Below are 19,160 nucleotides of genomic sequence, written 5' to 3'. Positions count from 1 at the left end.
AGATCCTGCCTTGGTCTCACTGAAGTCTCAATTCTTGCATCCTGCCTTGGACTCTCTGATGCCCCACTTCTAGTCCTGCCTTGGCCTCTCTAAACTTCTAAACTTCGAGTCCAGTTTCTTTTCTCTGAAGACCCAACTCTCGGATCCTGCCTTGACCTCTTCAAATTCCCTACCCTCAGGTCCTGCCCTGGTCTCTCTGAAGTCCCAAACCTCAGATTCTGCCTTGGTGTTTCAAAAATCCCAACCCTCGGAGAGTGCCTGGGACTCTCTGAGTCCTAACCCTTGAATCCTGCATTGGTCTCTCTTAGCATTGGACTCTTCCTAGCCTCAAATCCTGCCTTTGTTTCTCTGAAGTCCTAATCCTAGTATCCTGCTTTGGTCTCCCTGAAATCCCAAATCTCAGATCCTGCCTTGGTTTATCTGAAGTCCCAACCCTCAGATCTTGCCTTGGTCTCTCTGAAGTCCCAACCCTCAGATCCCACATTTGTCTCTTCAAAACCACAATCCTTGTGTCCTGCCTTGGTGTCTCTGAAGTCCCAAGACTCAGATCCTACCTTGGTCATTCAGCAGTCCCGATCCCCAGATGCTGCCTTGGTCTCTAAGTAGCCCCAACCTTTGGATCCTGCCTTGGACTCCTGGAAGTCCCACCCTTGGATCCTGCATTGGTCTCTCCAAAACACCTGCCTTTGAATCTTGCCTTGGTCTCTCTGAAGTACCAACACTCAGATCCTTGTTTGGTCTCTCAGCAGCCCCAACCCTCAGATGCTGCCTTGATCTCTTTGAAGTCCTAATTCTAGGATCCTGCCATAGACTCTCAGAAGTTGCAACCCTTGGATACTTCCTTGGACTCTCTGATGTCCCATCCCTCAAGTCTTACCTTGGTCTCTCTGATCTCCTTAACCTTGATTCCTGTTTTTGTCTCTCTGAAGTCCCAACCTCTGTGTGCTGCCTTGGCCTCTTTTAAGTTCCAACCTTTGAATCCTGCTTTGGTGTCTCTGAAGTCTCAACCATTGAATCCTTTCTTGGTCTCTCTGAAGATCAAAATCTCGGATCCTGCATTGGTCTCTCTGAAGTCCTAAACCTAGGGTACTGCCTCATCCTTTTGAAGTCCCAACCTTTGAGACCTGCCTTGGTCTCACTTATATCCTAACCCTGGTGTCCTGCTTTGGTCTCTCACAACTTTCAACCTTCAAATCCTGCCTTGGTCTCTCTTAAGTTCCAACCCTTGAGTCCTGCCTTGGTGTTTCTGAAGTCCCTATCCTCAGAGCTTGCCTTGGTCTTAAAGAAGTCCCAACTCGCAAGTCCTTGTTAGGTCTCTCAGAAGTTCCAAACCTCAAATCCTGTCTTCGTTTCTTCAATGTCCCCAACTCCAAGTCCTTCTTTTATTTCTCTGAAGTCCCAACCATCAGATGTTGCCTTGGACTCTCTGAAGTCCCAATCATTGGATATTGCCTTGGATTCTCTGGTGTCCCAACCCTCGAGTTCTGCCTGCTCTCTCTTGATTTCCAGCCTTTGAGTCCTGCCATCATCTCTCTGAAGGCCCAATGTTAGAATCCTGCCTTGGTCTCTCAGAAATCCCCACCTTCAGGTCCTGCCTAGGTCTCTCTGAAGTCCCAACACTCAGTCCCTACCTTGGTCTCTCAGTAATCTCATCCACCAGATGCTACTTGGTCTCTCTGAAATCCCAACCCTCAGACTCTGCTTAGTCTCTTTGAAGTCCCAGTTCTTGAATCTTCCCTTGAACTCTTCAAAATCCCAACCCTCAAGTTCTGCCTTTATCTCTCAAAAGTCCCAAACCTTGAATCTAGTTTTCACTCTCAAAATTCCCAACCCCTGAGTCCTACCTGATTCTCACTGAAGTCCCAAACCTTGAATCCAGATTTGGTCTCTCTGAAGTCCCAAACCTCAGATTCTTTTTCTGTCTCTCTGAAGTCCCAACCCCCAAGCTCTGCTTTGGTCTCCAAAGTGTCAAACCTCACATCTTGCCATAGCTCTCATTAGTCTCAACCCTTGAGTACTACCTTGGTCTCACTGAAGTCCTAGCTCTTGAATACTGCCTTGGTCTCCCTGAAGTCCATAGCCTCCAATCCTGCCTTTGTCTCTCTGAGGTCCCACTCTCAGATCCTGCCTTGGTCTCTCTGAAGTTCCAACCCTAGATCCTGCCTTGTCCTCTCGGAAGTCCCAATCCTCAGATTCTGCCTTGGTCTCTCTGAAGTCCCAACCATCTAATCCTGCCTTAGTCTCTCTCAAGTCCTAGCACTCCAGATCCTACCTTGGTCTCTCAGAAGTCCCAACCCTCAGATGCTGCCTTAGTCTTTCAGAAGCCCCAAAGACCATGTCCTCCCACAGTCTCTCTGAAGTTCCAACCTTTGAGTCCTGTCTTGGTCTCATTTAAGTCCCAATCCTAGAGTCCTTCCTTGGTCTTTCTGATGTCTCAACCTTCGAGAGCTACCTTTGTCTCTTTGTAGTCCCAACCTTTGAGTCCTGCCTTGGTCTCTCTGAATTCCCAAACTGTGAGTCCAGTCTTGGTCTCTCTGAAGTCTGAACCCTCGGATGATGTCTTGGTCTCTTCAAAATCCCAACCACTGGGGCCTGCCTTGATCTCTCTGAGTCCTCCATCTTTGGATCCTGCTTTGGACTCTCTGAAGTCCCAATTCCTGGATCCTGTCTTGGACTCTCTGATGTCCCACCCTCAAGTCCTGCCTTTGTTTCTCTGAATTCCTAACCTGTGAGTTCAGCTTTGTCTCTCTGAAGTCCCAATCCTTGAAACCTGCATTGGTCTCTATGAATTCCCAACCCTCAAACTCTGCCTTGGTCTCTATGAATTCCCAGCTCTTGAATTTTGCCTTGGTCTCTCTGAAGTCCCAAACCTCAGATTCTGCCTTGGCCTCTCAGAAGTCACAACCCTCAAATAATGCCTTGAACTCCCAGAGTCCCAACCCTTGTACCTTCCATTGGTTTTTCTGGAGTCACTCGCCTCAGATCCTGCCTTTGTCTCTCTGAAGACCTAACCCTGGGATTCTACCTTAGTCTCACTGAAGTCCCAAGCCTTGGATCCCACATTGTTCTCTTTGAAATCCAATCCCTAAGTCCTGCTTTGGCCTTTCTGAAGACCCGATGCTCAGAGTTTATCTTGGTCTCTCAGCAGTCTCAACCCTCAGATGCTGCCTTGGTCTCCCTGAAGTCCCATCCTTGGATACTGCAGTGATCTCTTCAAAACCCCAACTACTGAGACTTGCCTTGGTCTCTCTGAAGTCCCACCACTCAGATCCTACCTTGGCTTTTCTTCAGTCTAGACCCACAGATGTTGCCTTGGCTTCTCTGAAGTCCTAACTCTAGGATACTGCCTTGGACTCTCTGAAGTTGCCACCCTCAGATACTTCCTTGGACTCTCCAATGTTCCAACCCTCAAGTGCTGCCTGGGTCTCTCTGATTTCCTCAACCTTTATACAGGTTTTGACTCTCCAAAGTTCCAACCTTCACATGCTACCTTTGTCTCTCTTATGTCCCTACCCTCAAGTCCTGCCTTGGTCTCTCTGAAGACCCAAATCTCAGATCCTGCCTTGGACCCTTTGAAGTCCCTAACCTCAAATATTGCCTTGGTCTCTCTGAATCCCAAACTTTGAGTACTGCCTTGGTCTCACTTATGTCCCAGCTCTCAAGTCTGCTTTGGTCTCTCGTAAGTTTCTCATAAGTCCTAACCCTCAAGTCCTGCCTAGGTCTTTCTGAAGTCCCAATCCTTAGATCCTACCTTAATCTTACTGAAGTCCCAACTCTTGAGTCCTTCCTTGGTATCTCTGAAGTGCCAAACCTTGGATCCTGTCTTGGTCTCTAATGTCCCAACATCAAATCTGACTTTGTCTCTGTGAAGTCCCAGCCATCGAATGTTACCTTGGTGTCTCTGAAGCCCCAATCCTTGGATCCTTCCTTGGACTCTCTGGTGTCCCTACCCTCAAGTCATGCCTGTTCTTTCTTAATTCCCAAACTTTGATTCCTGTCATGGCAATCTCTGAAGTCCCAACATTCAAGTTCTGCCTTGGCAGCTCTGAAGTCCCACCCTTAGATCCTGCCATGGTCTCTTCAAAGTCCCTACCCTCAAGTCCTCCCTTGGTCTCTCTGAAGTCCCTATCTTTGGATCCTTCTTTGGTCTCTGAAGTCCCAACCCATGGATCCTGCCTTGGATTCTCTGATGTCCCTACCACTGAATGTCTCTGATGTCTCTCTGAAGTCCCAACCCTTGGATTCTCCCTTGGTCTCTTCCAATACCCAGTTGTACTAACTGCCCCTCAGAAGTGACAGTCTCGAGGACTTTGTGCTGTGTGATGCCATCACTGAGGGTACAGGTTCTGGCCTGGGCTCCTACCTCCTGGAGCAACTGAGCTACAGATACCCCAAGAAGCTGGCGCAGACATACTCAGTGTTTCCCTGCCAGGAGGAAATGAATGACATGGCGGTCCAGTCCCACAACTCACTCCTCATGCTCAAGTGGCTGACCCAGAATGCAGACTGGTAGTGGTGCTGGACAACATGGCCCTGAACTGCATTGCCACAGACCACCTGCACATCCAGGACTCAGCCTTCTCCCAGATCAATGAACTCGTGTCCACCACCATGTTGGCCAGCACAACCACCCTGGTCACGTGAGCATCGACTTCATCAACCTCATCACCTCACTCAATCCCACACCTTGGCTCCACTTCCTAATCACCAGTTATATGTCCTTCACTGAGGACCACTCGGTGGCCAGCATGAGGAAGACCATAGTCCTGGATGTCATGAGGTGGCTGCTGCAGTCCACAACATGGGATGGTGTCCACAGGCCAGGACTGCCACACCAACCACTGCTACATCACCGTCCTCAACGTCATCCAGGGAGAGGCGGACTCCCACTGAGATCCATAAGAGCCTGCAGAGTAACCATGAGCAGAGGTTGGCCAACTTCATCCCCTGGGGTCCGGTCAGCATCCAGGTGGCCCTATCCAGGATACTTCTCCCTACCTGCCTTCAGCCCACTGGATCAGGGCTCATGATGGTCAACTACCCCAGCATCTCCTCACAGTCAGGGACACATCTCGTACAGCATGCACCCAGTTGCATAAACACCTGCATACAATGTATACAGGTAAATAGCCATCTCATTCAGCATGTACCCAGTTGCACAATGTGCAACAGTGACTGACATAGTTCATACAAAAATGCACCCAGTATGACATTCTCTCATTCCATGTGCAACAGTGAGAGACACATTTCATACAGCATTAACCTTGTTGCAAGAAGACCTGCATACAATGTAAAGCCATTAAACACACATTTCAGACAACACGCTCCATGTTGGAGATACATTGCATATGCAACAGTGACAGACATAGCTCCTCCAAAAATGCACCCATGAAGTTATAATCTCATTCAATATGCATCAGTGAGGGACACTTCGAATACAGCATGCCCTCAGTTGCTAATGCATTTGTATACAACGTAAAACGGTTATATGCACATAACATACAACGTGCCTTTTTCTGTAGACAAATTTCATAAAACATGCAACAGTGACAGACTTAGTTCATCCAAAAATGCATCCAGTATGAAATTATCTCATTCAACATGCAGTTGTCAGGGACACATCCGATTCAGGATGCTCCCAGTTGCAAAAATACCCCAATCCAATGTAAGACACTTAAACACATGTTTCACACCAATGCCTCAAGTCAGAAATCAAGTCAGAAACACATTTCCAACAACATGTAATCATCACAGACATGCTTCATCCAAAATACAACCAGCATGAAATAATCTTATCCATCATGCACCAGTCAAGGACATGGTTCATTCAGCATGTGCCCAGTTGCCTAAACCCTCGCATAAATGCAATACACTTAAACGCATATTTTACACGCCATGCCCAATTTAGAGTCACATTTTACACAAAGTCCAACAGTGACAGACATAGCTAATCCAGAATTCCACCTTGTATGAAATAGTCTCATTCAATGTGCAACAGCATGCACACTGTTGCAAGAACATTCACATATAAAATAAAACTAAAGCTAAACACACATTTCACACAAGATGCTATGAGTTAGAGACACATTTTTTACAATGTACAAGAGTGAAAGACATACTTCATCCAAAAATGCACCCAGTCTGAAATAACCTCTTTCATCATGCAACAGAGAGGGACACAGCTCATTCAGCATGTACCCAGTTGCAAAAACACTCACATACAAAGTAAAACAGTTAAGCACATATTTACACACATTTAAGTGTTTTACGTACTTCCAAATACATTAATAGATAAATAAATACATAAATGAATATGTGAAAAACGAGTGTGGTGTTAAACTCAGTACATTATACTGCAAATTCTTTGAATAGGTGACTCTATCTGCCCTGTTGGTGGCAAGTGCAGGAAAAATCTGATTAGTTCATTTTTTTCCTTGCTATGCTTTAAAGACTTATTTTTTAAAATCCTGATATCTGCTCTGTCAACCTCTTATCTAGAGCAAAACTACACCGATAACGTGGAAGCTTTTATTAGGTTAACATCAAAGTAGGTTCGTGGGCAACTTTGCCATGCTCTGATGAATTCACTGATTACCACTGGATAACACGTCTCTGGAACAGGAAGAGAAAAACTATGTGTTAACTTGCTTTTTGCTAAAAGTGCTTCCTTTAGTGAACTCCATGAAATAATCATACCACTCTAGCCCCTAGGATACAAAGCATGTTTTCATAAGGGATTGTGTTCTCTCCTCATACCACAGAGAGATCTTCTCTTTGTACTTTTATAAAAATTGACCTAGCAACTTTGGGATTTCACATATTTAAATCTCTGAAACAATGCAATTTGCAGTCTTCAATTCTACGGACTTGGTTAAATTAATTACAAGAGTGAAACAATCTAGAGCCCCAAGCTGCAGTTTGAGTAAAGGTCATGAGTTTTTAACTATTCATGAAGCCTTAGGACTATCTTCATTCCTTCTGAGTTTTCACCATTGAGCTAGATTCAGCCTCCTGAGGTAATTAGCAAACACTCTAATTAAGCCCAGAAGTAGGTAGCACCCAGGTGTTTTTTCTTAAGTACCTTTCTGAGAAAGGAACACCAGAGCAGGTTTTTTACTTTGCTGGAATCCCACCACCCTTTACTCCCTGAACTGACACAAATGACCACACCACATTCTGTTATGTATTTTGCCAAGAGACTTCCAAGATGCATGTTTGTGTTTTCTTTTTAATGCCACTGGGAACATCTAAGTTTTCTCTCAACTTCATCAAAGGCAATTTGGCAACCTGCTTTCTTTGTGAAAGTGTTTTGCTTACTTCCAAATAGATAAATAAATAAATTGTGTGATGTTAGACTCAGTGGGTTTTTCTGCAAACTGTTTGAATGAATGGCTCTATCTGCCATCTGTCAGCAGAAAATGTAGGCAAACCCAGTTATTTTATTTTATTTTTATATTCTCACTATGCCCTAAATAAATCCTGATATCTGCTTTGCCAAACTCTTATCTAGTTTGAAGCTATCTCTTATCTAGTTCCCCATACTACTAATGAGGAAGACTTTAGAAGGTTAGCATCGATGTAGGTTTGTAGACAATTTTGCCACACTTCAACGAATGCACTGATTACCACAAGGCAACATGTCTCTGAGACAAGAAGAGAAAAACTGTGTTTGAAATTGCTTGTTACTAATAGCCCTTCCTGTTGTGAACCCTGTGAAATAATCATAACACTGTATGTAGCTCCTATGATCCATCCATATTCCCTTAAGGGACTGTGTTTTCTCCTCATAACTTTCACAGGGAGAAAGACCTTCTTCTCTTTGTAGTTCTACAGTACTTGACCTAGCAACTTTGTTCAGGGCTTCACTATTTAAAGCCCGGATACAATGTAATGTGTGGTCTTAAATACTATGGGCTTGCCTAATTTAATTCAGGAATGAAATCAACTGGAACCTTAAGCTGAAGTTAAAGGGCTTGAGTTTTCAACTATTCATGGAGCCGGCAGCCTATGTTCCTTCATTCTTGTCTCTTTGACCCTTGACCCAGATTCAGTTTCCTGAGTTAATCAGGAAACAGCCACAAATTAACCACAGAAGAAGTAACATGCAGGTATTTCCCCTTACGCATAAAGATCTCTATTGCCCAGCAAAACACTCATCTGGCAAGAGAAATCCAGAGCAGGTTTTTTAAGTTAGCTGAAGTCCCACCACGCTGTATTCCCTGAGATGACTAAAATAATCACACCACATTCCATGATTGTTATGCCAAGCTTCTGCCAACATGCACGTTTGTGTTTTCACTTAAATACCACTGGGAACATCTAAGGATTTCTTCCAGTTTCATCGAAAGGTAATTTGGCAATCTACATTATTTGTGGAAGTGTTGTGCTTACTTCCAAATACATAAATAGATAGATAGAAAAATAAGCACAGTGTTTGACTCAGTAGGCTATAATTCAGACTGCTTCAATGGGTAGATCCATCCTGTCAAGGGCAAATGCAGAAAAATTTGGTTACATTTATTTATTTATTTATTGGCTGTGCTTTAATGAAACTCTGATATCTTCTTGGCCAAGCTATGTTCATTCCTTCAGATTTTTTCACATTTGACAAAGACTCAATCTCCTGAGGCAATTAGGAAACAGTCTCCAATTAAGCCCAGAAGTAGTTAGTTCACAGGTGTTTCTCCTTAATACTAATGATACATATTGCCAGCAAAGCACTCTGGTATACAAACCCATGTTTCCATAAGGACTCTCTTCTTTCCTCACAGCTTTTCTAGGAGAAGGAATTTTTCTTTGTACTTTTAAAAAATTGACCTAGCAACTTTGGGGTCTCGCATATTTCCATCCATTAAAAAAATGCAATGTGTAGTCATAAATACTATGGATTTGCCTCAATTAATTCCACAAGTGACGTTATCTTGGGTGTGAAGCTGCAGTTAAAGTAAAAGCATGAGTTTTTAACTCTTCATGGAGCCTTGAGCCAATCCTCACTCCTTCTGTCTTTTTCACCTTTGATCTAGATGCAGCCTCCTGAGGTAATTAGGACACAGCCTCCAAATAAGTCCAGAAGTAGGTAACACACAGGTGTTTTTCCTTAAGACTAATGAGCTCAATTTCCCCATGTAGTACTTTTGTCACAAAGGAACACAAGAGCATATTTTAGATTTTGCTTGAATCCAACCACACTTTGTTCTCTGAACTGGCACCAAGCATTACACCACATTCCATTATGTATTGTGCCCAAATACTTCCAACAAGCACGTTTGTGTTTTCTCTTTAATGTCACTGGGAACATCTAAGGTTTTCTTTCAGCTTCCTTCAAAGGCAATTTGGCAATCTCCTTTCTTTGTAAAAGTAATTTACTTGCTTCCAAATACAAAAATAGTTAATAAATAAATAAGAGTGCAGTGTTAGACTCATTTGTTTATATGGCAAACTGTTTGAATGGGTGGTTCCATCTGCCACTTGTTGGTGACAAGTGAAGAAAAAGTCTGACTAGTTTTTTTTTTTTTTTCCTCTTGCTATGCTTTAAAGAAATCAGAATATCTGCTATGCCAAACTCTTACTTAGAGTAAAGCTACACAGATAATGTGGAGGCCTTCAGCTGATTACCATCAACATAGGTTTGACTGCAACTTTGCCACAATCTGATGAATGCACTGTTTGTCACTGGGCAACATTTATCTGGGAAAGGAAGAGAAAATCTAAATTTTAAATTATGTGTTGCTAAAAGTGCTTCCTTTTGTGAACACCATGAAATAATTTTAACACCCTATGCCCCCAAACCATGTTTCCATAAGGGACTGTGTTCTCTCCTTATAAAATCCCAAGGGAGAAGGATTTTTGTGTGTGTGTACTTTCACAAAAACTGACCTAGCAACGTTGTTTGGGGTTTCACAAATTTCCTTAAACAATACAATGTGCAGTCTTAAATTGTATGGGCTTGTCTCAATTAACTCCAGGAGTGAAATTATCTTGGGTTTGAAGCTGCAGTTGAAGAGCATGAGTTTGTAATCTTCATGAAGCCTTGAGCCTATCTCCTCTCCTTCTGAGTTTTTAACCTTTGACCTAGATCAGCCTCCTGAGGTAATTAGGAAGGAGCCGCCAATTCAGCCCAGAAATAGGTAGCATGCAGGTGTTTCCCCTTAAGCCTAATGATCCCTGTTGCCCAGCAAAGCCCTTTTCTGACAAGGGAGCTCCAGAGCAGGTTTCAGACTTTGCTGGAGTCCCACTACGATTTGTTCTCTGAACTGACACAACTGATCACGCAACATTCTGTAATTTATTATGCATATAGTCTTGCAACCTGCACATTTGTTTTTCCACATGGAACATTTAAGGTTTTCTTTCAGCTTCCCTCTAAGCCAATTTGGTAATCTCCTTTCTTTGTTAAGGTATTGTACTACTTCCAAATAAATAAATAAAGAGTGTGGTGTTGGACTCAATAGGTTATACTTCAAACTGTTTGAATGGGTGGATCTATCTGCCACCTGTCAGTTTTCAAATGAAGAAAAGTTTGGTTGGCGTTTTTTTTTTTTACGCTATCCTGTAAAACTATCCTGATATCTGCTTTGCCAAACTCTTATCCAGAGTGAAACTACACAGATAATGTGGAGGCCTGAAGCATGTTATCATCAAAGTAGGTTTGTAGGCGACTTTCCCATTCTCCAATGAATGCACGGATTAACACTGGGCAACACGCTTCTGGGACAAGAAGAGAAAAACTTCAGACTGCCATTGACTATGGGTAACTGGAACCATGAAAAGGGAAACCACAGATAAACAGAGAGGCTACTCTAATGAAGAAAATACCAATCTTTCACAAGCCATGTCAAGAAACAGAAACCGAGGAAGCATTTTCAACTCATTTTATGAGACCAACTCTACATTGATACCAAAACTAGACAAATTACTAGAAGAAAACTAAGCATCCATACTCATAAACTAGATGCAAAAATTCTTAGCTAAATGTTTTAATGTAATATCTCTTGATATATAAAAAGAATACTACATCAAGGCTCAGGAGAGTTTGCCACAAGTTGATTTAAAATTTGAAAGTATCAATTCACCATATTAAACAACAGACAAAAGCTACATGATCTTATCCTATACATGACAGATAGAGAAGGGAGAAGTGAAGAGCCGCTGGGTTGTTTATGGCAGATTCTTGTACCTTCCTCCTGGCACCACAACTTATCAGAATTCACCTTTCCAAGTTAGGGCTTCTTGAAGACATTCACATTTTACAAAACAAAATATTTATTTTTTGTATTGTAAAACATCAGAAAGAAAAGTCCTTTTCTCTAAAATATATAGTTCACATAGATTTATCACAAAAATGCACATTTGTAACCATGATACATGTCAAGAACTAGATACAGAACCCTGGATTCCCCCCTCAAGGCCCTTTTCAAAACACTTTTTCCTCCTCAATATAAAAATCATACAGGTATCTAATACTATGGATTGCTTTTAGCTTTGTTTTTAATTCATATAAATGAAGCCATACAGTATGCATGCTTTGTGTTTGGCTTCTTTTGTTCAATATTATCTTTATGAAATTCATCTATGCTGTTGCATATATCTGTGGGTTTTTCTTTTATATGGTAATCTTTTTACTGTAGAGATGTGGGATACAGGTAAGGATTAGCTACAAAGATAGACTACGTGCAGGTAAACTTTGGGTTTCCAAATGATCCTCCTTCCCCTGGTAGTGGACCTGGTACCATTTTTCTTTCTTTGTTTTTTTAAGTGTTTTTGAGTTGAGGTCTCAATCTGTTACCAAGGCTGAATGTGCAGTGGCATGACCACTGCTCACCACAGACTCAATCTCCTGGATTGATTACATATTAAATAGTAACATTGATTACATATTAATATATTGAATTATTTGGTTAAGCCAATTATTATATCTATTTTACTTGTTTATTTTTTCTTCTATGTGATTACTAGAAAATTTTACATGACACACGTGGCTCAGATTTTTATTTTATTGGATACTGCTGGCTGAGAAGATTACCTCCATTTTCACAACCCTGCTACCTCCTAAAAAGATCAGGGGTGGGGGAGACAGGCAAGATGGTGATGGAACCTGTGGCAATGTGACAGTCTCTGCATGCGTGAGTGTCCCTAAGGGTGACTCTGCCCGCATGAGTATATGCAAGCAGATGAATAATATCTGACGGAGAGGAGACCCAGAGTCAAGTACCTGGGGTTCCATCTTAGAAGTGACTCCAACTCACCACTGCTCCAAATTCAGCACCAGCATGCAGGAGCATCTGCCATTCTCAGGGCATCTCCTGGGAAAAGACAGCAGAGATCAGCAGCCTCTCAGTGCCTGGTATCCTGCCCACACCACTTTTTGGCAACAAGCCAGGCACTGAGGGAGGAGATCCGGAGCTGAGCCCCATCAGAGGATGAGATGCCAGCCGATGTCATTTTCTCTGTCCCAGAACTGGGCAAGGACCTTCTCTAGCTCACTGATTCTGGGAAGCTCGCATCCTGAGGCCGAGAGGTAATCTCCACTCCCCTCTAGGTCACCATCGTTTGCCTACGGAAGACACTCCAGGTGCAGGATACCAGACAGACAGATGCCCCACCCCCCACACTAAATCAAGCAAGGACGCATGTAACTAGATTGGGAGACTAGCAGAGGCCGAGTTGGGGGGACATACATATGTTCCCACAACATGGAGAGATTGTAGGCTGGTGGGAAGTGGTTCTCTGAGGATGTTGTGATCTGCAGATAACTTCTGAACCGTAGCTCCCTCATTACACCTTAACCAAATCTCAGACCTGCAAAAAGACAGCACAGCCCCTTACCCCAAGTCTGGCTTCAAAATTGAACAAATCCAGAGGATCAACATAAGGAGGAAAAGGGGATTGTGCAAACAGAAGTGAAAGCTAGACCCCTGGGAAGACAGTACCTGAGAATACAAACTTTGGAACTCAAACAATGAAGAGCCCCCAGAATGACTGGTCTCAATCTCAAATCCAGATATCAAGGCATTGATGGAAATGATAAACAGAAATGAAGAAAGACAAGATCAAAGAATGAAAAAATACATAACTGAGATGGTGGCAAGAAATAATACAATAAATGAAACAAATAACAACTGACAAGCATGGAAAGCAGAATTAACCAGGCAGAAGAAAGACTCAGCTTGAAGACCAAAATATAGAACAAAACCAAACTTTTAAAAACATAGAAAGGAAGCTTAAAAAGACAGAACAAAGCCTCCAAGAGATGTGCGATTATATTAACAGGTCAAACTTACACCGATCAGCATTCCTGAGGCAGAAAGGGAGACACAGACCATCTTGGAACAAATATTCCATGAAGTTATTCAAGAAAACTTCCTTCATCTCATCAGAGATGCAACCATCCAAACACAAGAGATTCAGAGAACTCCTGCAAGGCATCAAATGAGAGGAGAAGACCAACTTCTAGACCGATTTCTAACTAGGTTATTTCCTTATTTTGGGTTTTAATAGTTTTGTATGTGTCTTGGATATAAGCTTTGTGCCTTCTTTGCAAATATTTCCCCCCAGCGAATGGCTTACCTTTTCCTTCTTTTAACCTTTGCTCATTTTTAAATTGTATTTTTTTGTTGTGTGTTTGTTTTTTTGAGTTGGAGTCTCACTCGGTCGCCCAGACTGGAGTGCAGTGGCCGCTCCCGGCCACCGCAGCCTCGCCTGCTGGGCTCCAGCGATCCTTCCGCCTCAGCCTTCCGAGTAGCCAGAATTACAGCCGTGTGCGACCACGCCCGGCTGATTTTTTGATTTATTGTAGAGATGAGGTCTCTCTGCCCAGGCAGGTCTCGAACCCGCGGGCTCAGGAAATCCACCCACCTCAGCCTCCCAAAGGTGCGGGATTACAGGCTGAGCCATTGAGCCCGGCTTGTATTTTTATTAATAAGTTGTAAGAGTTATTTATATTTTCTAGGTACAAGACTCTTATCAGATGCATGATCTGCAAATATCGCCTCACATTCTGTGGGTTGTCTCTTTGCTTTATTTCTAGAGTTGGGGTCATGTTCTGTTGCTCAGGCTGGAGTGCAGTGGTGAGATCATAGCTCACTGTAGCCTCCAACCCCTGGGCTCAAGCAGTCCTCCCACCTCTGCCTCCTGAGTAGCTAGAACTGCAGGTGCATGCCACCATGCCCTGATAATTTTTTAATTTTTTAATTTTTTTTTTTCTTTTGGAGACAGGATCTCACTATGTTGCCCAGGCTCTTCTTACTTTACTTATAGAATCTTTTGCGTTACACAAGTTTTGAACTTTTAATTGGTCTATTTGTCCTCCTGTCCCTTGTACTTAAGGAGGCTTTGCAGTGTGCCCAACTTTACAGATTAAGATGTACACATGTTTACTTCCATCCTTTCAATCATGTGTCTTACGTGCCCTTTGGATTTTGAAGAAAATGAGTGAGTTTGGTCAGATGGGGCATGTTGGGACTTTTAACCTGCACACACTCCCAGCTCCCTTGTTTCTGTTTCCTTCTTGTCTAAACAGAGCCTGTGCAGAGAGGCCTGGGCCAGGGGTGGGCATGCGGCCAAGAGGGAGGAAAGGGAGCAGCGGGAGAGCCAAAAGCGTTAGAAGAGCACAGACAGCATCGAAGCCCTGGCAATGGTAAAGCAGGCCACGCTGGCCCCGCGGCCCCCTGTGCATCAGGCAGACAACGCAGTCTTCGATCTTGGGATCCTTTTTTTCTCGCCATTGGCTCGCATATCTACAGATCTGTCTTCACTTGTCCTCACCCAACTGCCAGGGCCAGTGAGAAACTGACAACAGTTCTGTGCAGTTTCAAGCCTTGTATGGACTGAAACAATCCGCTAACGTAGGCTCTGGTCTTCAAAAGAATGTGTTCATTTTCTACGACTTCTGTACAGTAAGAGAAAACACATAGTTGTTCTTTCCCCTATACTCTCGACCCAGAGCACACTTCCGGTCCCAAGGCATGTGGGTTTCCCCACCCCAGCCCGTTCTCACATCAGCTGGCGTCCTGCAGCTCAGTTCGATCTGACACCAGGTGAAGTGAGTGCAGACCTCCTGGCAGAGGGCAACAGTCCCACCGGCCTGCTCCCTGCTGTGGATGCCAGGTGCAAGTCCCAGGTGGTCGCCCATACTTCTGACCAAGGTAAAACTGGATTCCCACAAACCCCTCTGGGTACAGTCATCTTCCCTGATGGTTCACAAAACTGAGGGAAACACTTACATTTTCAGTGTATTATGTCAATAAAGGCTATACAGGGGATGCAGATGAACAGCTCGATGAAGAGAAACCCAGGGCAAGGTACAGGAGGGCAGCACAGAGCCTCCATGTGCGTGCCCAGAGCCCTGACCACACCTCCCAGCCGCCCGCCAGCAGCTCCCAGTGCCCCATGCCTCGGAAGCTCTCTGAAGCCCGCAGTTCAGGGCTCCTATGGAGGCTTCATCACATGGGCGTGATGGATTATTAACCCCATTTTCAGCCCCTCTCCACTCTCTGGAGGACGGGGTGGGGCTGAAAGCCGATGCCTCTAGCCATGGCTTGGTCCCCCTGGTGAAGGGACCGAGAAGCCCCCCAAGAGTCGCCTCATTAGAACCAAAGATGCTCCTGTCACTCTGGAAATGACAGCAGCCCAGGAGCTCTGTGTCAGGAACTGGAGCCAAAGACCAGATATTGGAACAGAAGAGCCGCTGCTCGCCCCCGTCGGCAGGGCTTCAAGGACCCTGTTTCATAGACTGAAGATATAGATTTATTTCATATTATTTCACAGCTGCCATAACAAGTGAACACACAGCGGGGTGGCTTAAAATAACACGTGTTTATTATCTTACCACAGTTCTGCAGGTCAGAAGCCCAAAATGGGTTTCCCTAGGCTAAAATCAAGGTGTCTCGGGATTGTGCTCCTTTGGGAGACTCAGGAGAGAATCTGTCTCCTGCCTTTTCTGGCTTGCTTCTGAGACTGCCTGACTCCTTGGCGTGTGGCCTCTTCCTCTGCCTTCCTCCTCCCCCGTAAGGACCCCCGTGATGACACGGAGCCCACCCGGATACTCCAGGGTCTTTCCCCATGTCAAGGTCCTCGGTCTTAATCCCATCTGCAAAATCCCTTTTGCCATGTAAGGCGACACAGTCACAGGTTCTAGGATTTGGAGTGGACATCTTTGGGGTCGGTGTTCTGCCTGCCTTAGGTGAGGATTGTTAATCCCAACTGACTTCATACCAAAGCAACCCGGTTTTGGCTGATTTCAGAAGTTCCACATCTGGCACCATCAGTGGCAAAAAGTCGCCCAGGGTGCACACCGTGTAGGAGCTCAGTCCGTGTCCTTTAGAAAGTCTTGTTTTAAACAGACAGCTACGGTCATCTTGTGTTTTTAAACTGTTAGTTTTTTCATGACTACTGTTGCCCTTTTAAATTCGACATTGTTCTATCCCCAGGAAGGTTTCCAGCCAGTTTGGGGGTGATGGTGGGATATTGGCCAATAAATAGGTTCTACACACGAGCACAGGTGTAGCACCTGGCTCGAGCGCTCATACACACAGACCTTGCCACTGACTCTAGCAGAAGAGAAGGAATGGTTCCACCTCCCATGGAGCCTACAGTCTCTGTGGGGAGGCAGTGAGGAGACCAGATACCCAGAAACGGAGACAGGTTTTCCCCTGGGAAATCACAGAAGGCTGGCTGTGCTGGGGGGTCACATCAAGAGGGGTCTTGAAGGTGTACCCGGGCAAGGAGGTAACAGGAAGTCACCACAGTTCACGGAGAAGACGCTTGCCGTGAAGCGACATTGGTGACGTGAGCAAGGTGGTGGCATGCATGGAATAAATGTGGTGGGGGGAGTGACCGCACACGGGGAGCCAGGTAGGGAGCTGCAGCCCCGGCACAGGGGAGAGGCCTTCTGGGAGAATCACCGTGGAAAAGCAGCAGCCTTTTAAAATGGAGGGGAAATCCACAGAACATAAAGCCCAGCGTTTTGAAGTAGAGGTCAATGGCATACTGATAGTGTCAGACTGCCAGCACCTGCATTGTGCCGAAACTCTCGCCTCATCTGGAATAAGCACTGCCCCATGAGCAGTTGCCCCACGTGCCGCCCAGACCAACAGCACTCAGGGGGCTCTCTGCAGACTTCCCTGTTCTGGATGTTTCTTGTATGTGGGGGCATGTGGTGAGGCCTGCAATGGGCTTTTCACAAAGCAGCAGGTTTTCGAGGCTCTTCCGTGCGGTCATGGGTGTTGATGCCTCGTTCCTTTCCTAGGCGACCTTAACAGTCCATGTTAATGAGGAGGGCAGCTGTCCCGCCTCCTCTCTGGCATGTGTCACTGCCCTCTGTCTAGCTCCGGTCAGAGCTGACAGTCTGGATAGTTGCATGAAATCTGCTCAAAATAGACCCATTGCAGGCTTGGCAGGACCAGGGCAGGCCTAGGAGTATTCTCGCCTCCACAGTCCCTCAGTTTGTCCAGGATTTCTGCGTTCCTCTGTCTGTCCCGTCCCCTCCCTTTCCAAGGCTCTGTCTATTCCCTGGTGCCCGGGTTGGGTGTGAATGAGCTCCCGCCTGGCCCACCCAGCCTGCCACCCCAGGTCCTGGGGGCTCAGAAGGCCCCATCCGTGGACAGCATTGGGAGAGGCCTGGCCTGTCCTGCTCTAACCCTGACACCAGGGCCGTCGGCCACCATCAACCTTCAGGATCCTGGGGCTGTGCTCAGTCCCGCCGTCCTCGTCCCACACCTGGGGAAGGGTCAGGCCCTCTGTGTGCACTTAAATAGCATTTCTGGCATTTCACCTAATTACCAGATGAATCTGCAGCACACAGAAAACACAGACAAGCACGAATGACTGCACGACATCAGCAGGTCTCTTGGCTTCTCCCCACGCATGTAACGTGTGTTTCTATATGAAATGACATCATTCCACCACTTTCTGCCTACTCTTCTCAATTTGTATCTTGTTTTTTCCTACAACTGACAGTTTCTTATGGCATTCATATTTTTTATTTTATTTCCCTTTTTATTTTGACATTTTTCAAGTTTTTGGAAAAGCTGAAAGAATAGTAAAACCAACAGCCACGTGGTGCCCTTAGATGAGATGGTGCTGAACGTCTTGGCACACGTCTGCCCCAGGCCACACTTTCCCCTTCTCCGAGACCACTTGAAGGGCAAGGCCGACGTGGCGACCCTGAAGTCCCGTCTTTCAGGGGCCTCCTGAGAGTGTCCCGCACTGTTGCTTGTAGAGGCCGTGTCCTGCTGCAGCAGAGGGATGTGCTCGGGCATTCCCTCCCTTTGCCTGAGATCACAAACACTCTGCTGACACTCCCAAGGATGCTTGTTGAACCCACCCTGGCCTCTTCCCGTCTCTCTCAGAAGTTTGCCCAGGAACCCCATAGATACAGATGCCTTATCCTCCCGGGGCATTTTCAAGTTCCCCCGTGGACTTCCCTTGTTCGGGGGAGATGCCCCTGCCAGACCCCAGCGAGGGCATGCGTGCCAGTCCAGAAGGTGAGGAAGAGCCTCGCAGGGAGGAAGACCCAAGGCAGAAGATGGAGCTGTTGGTTACGGAGAGCTTCGAGGCCCAGAAGAGCCACGAGCAGGAGAGAAGCTGCCCGCGGAGGTCGGCGGGGAGGCTGGAGACCGGGAGCCAGAGGGAAGCCTCGGGGCAGAAGCCCTGCCAACGCCATCCCAGGGAAGGGAAGGCAGGGGGTGGTGGGGAGAAGCCCCGCAGGCGTGGGAACACAGGCACTCCCCAGGACAGCCCCAGGGCACCCAGCCTCTGCCTCTGACTCTGAGACCCGGGTTGGAGTCTCTGCCATCTAGCGTGGTGCTGTCCACAGACAGGGAACGGAGCTGCCCCCAGTTCTAAAGTGGCCTCATCAAAGAGAGCAGCAAGAAGCCGGCAAATTTATGAACAACATGTTTGATATAATCCAGGATATCTAAATTACAACCATTTCAGTGTGGAATCAACATAAAAGTTATCAGTGAGATATTCTACATTGTTTTTTGTGCTAAGTTGTCAAAATTCAGTGTGCATTTGACACATTCAGCACATATCAGTTTGAGTGCTAATTTTTCTTTTGTGTGTGTGTTGTGTGTATGTGTGTGTGTGTGTGTGTGTGTGTCAGATTCTCTGTTGCCCAGGCTGGAGTGTAGTGGCATGCTCACAGCCACCGCAGCCTT

The 19,160-nt window shown here is 45.6% G+C and overlaps 1 pseudogene; it reads left to right on the top strand.

Moving 5' to 3' along the window:
• The first annotated feature begins 4,290 nt into the window (after positions 1-4,290).
• On the top strand, positions 4,291-17,823 carry LOC103260161 (annotated as a pseudogene).
• Positions 17,824-19,160: the final 1,337 nt, after the last annotated feature.

This window comes from Carlito syrichta, unplaced genomic scaffold, assembly GCF_000164805.1.
Source record: "Carlito syrichta isolate Samal-C Ts95f unplaced genomic scaffold, Tarsius_syrichta-2.0.1 Scaffold303130, whole genome shotgun sequence".
In the NCBI taxonomy this organism is placed as follows: domain Eukaryota; kingdom Metazoa; phylum Chordata; class Mammalia; order Primates; family Tarsiidae; genus Carlito; species Carlito syrichta.
This window is presented reverse-complemented; position numbering and strand designations above follow the sequence as displayed.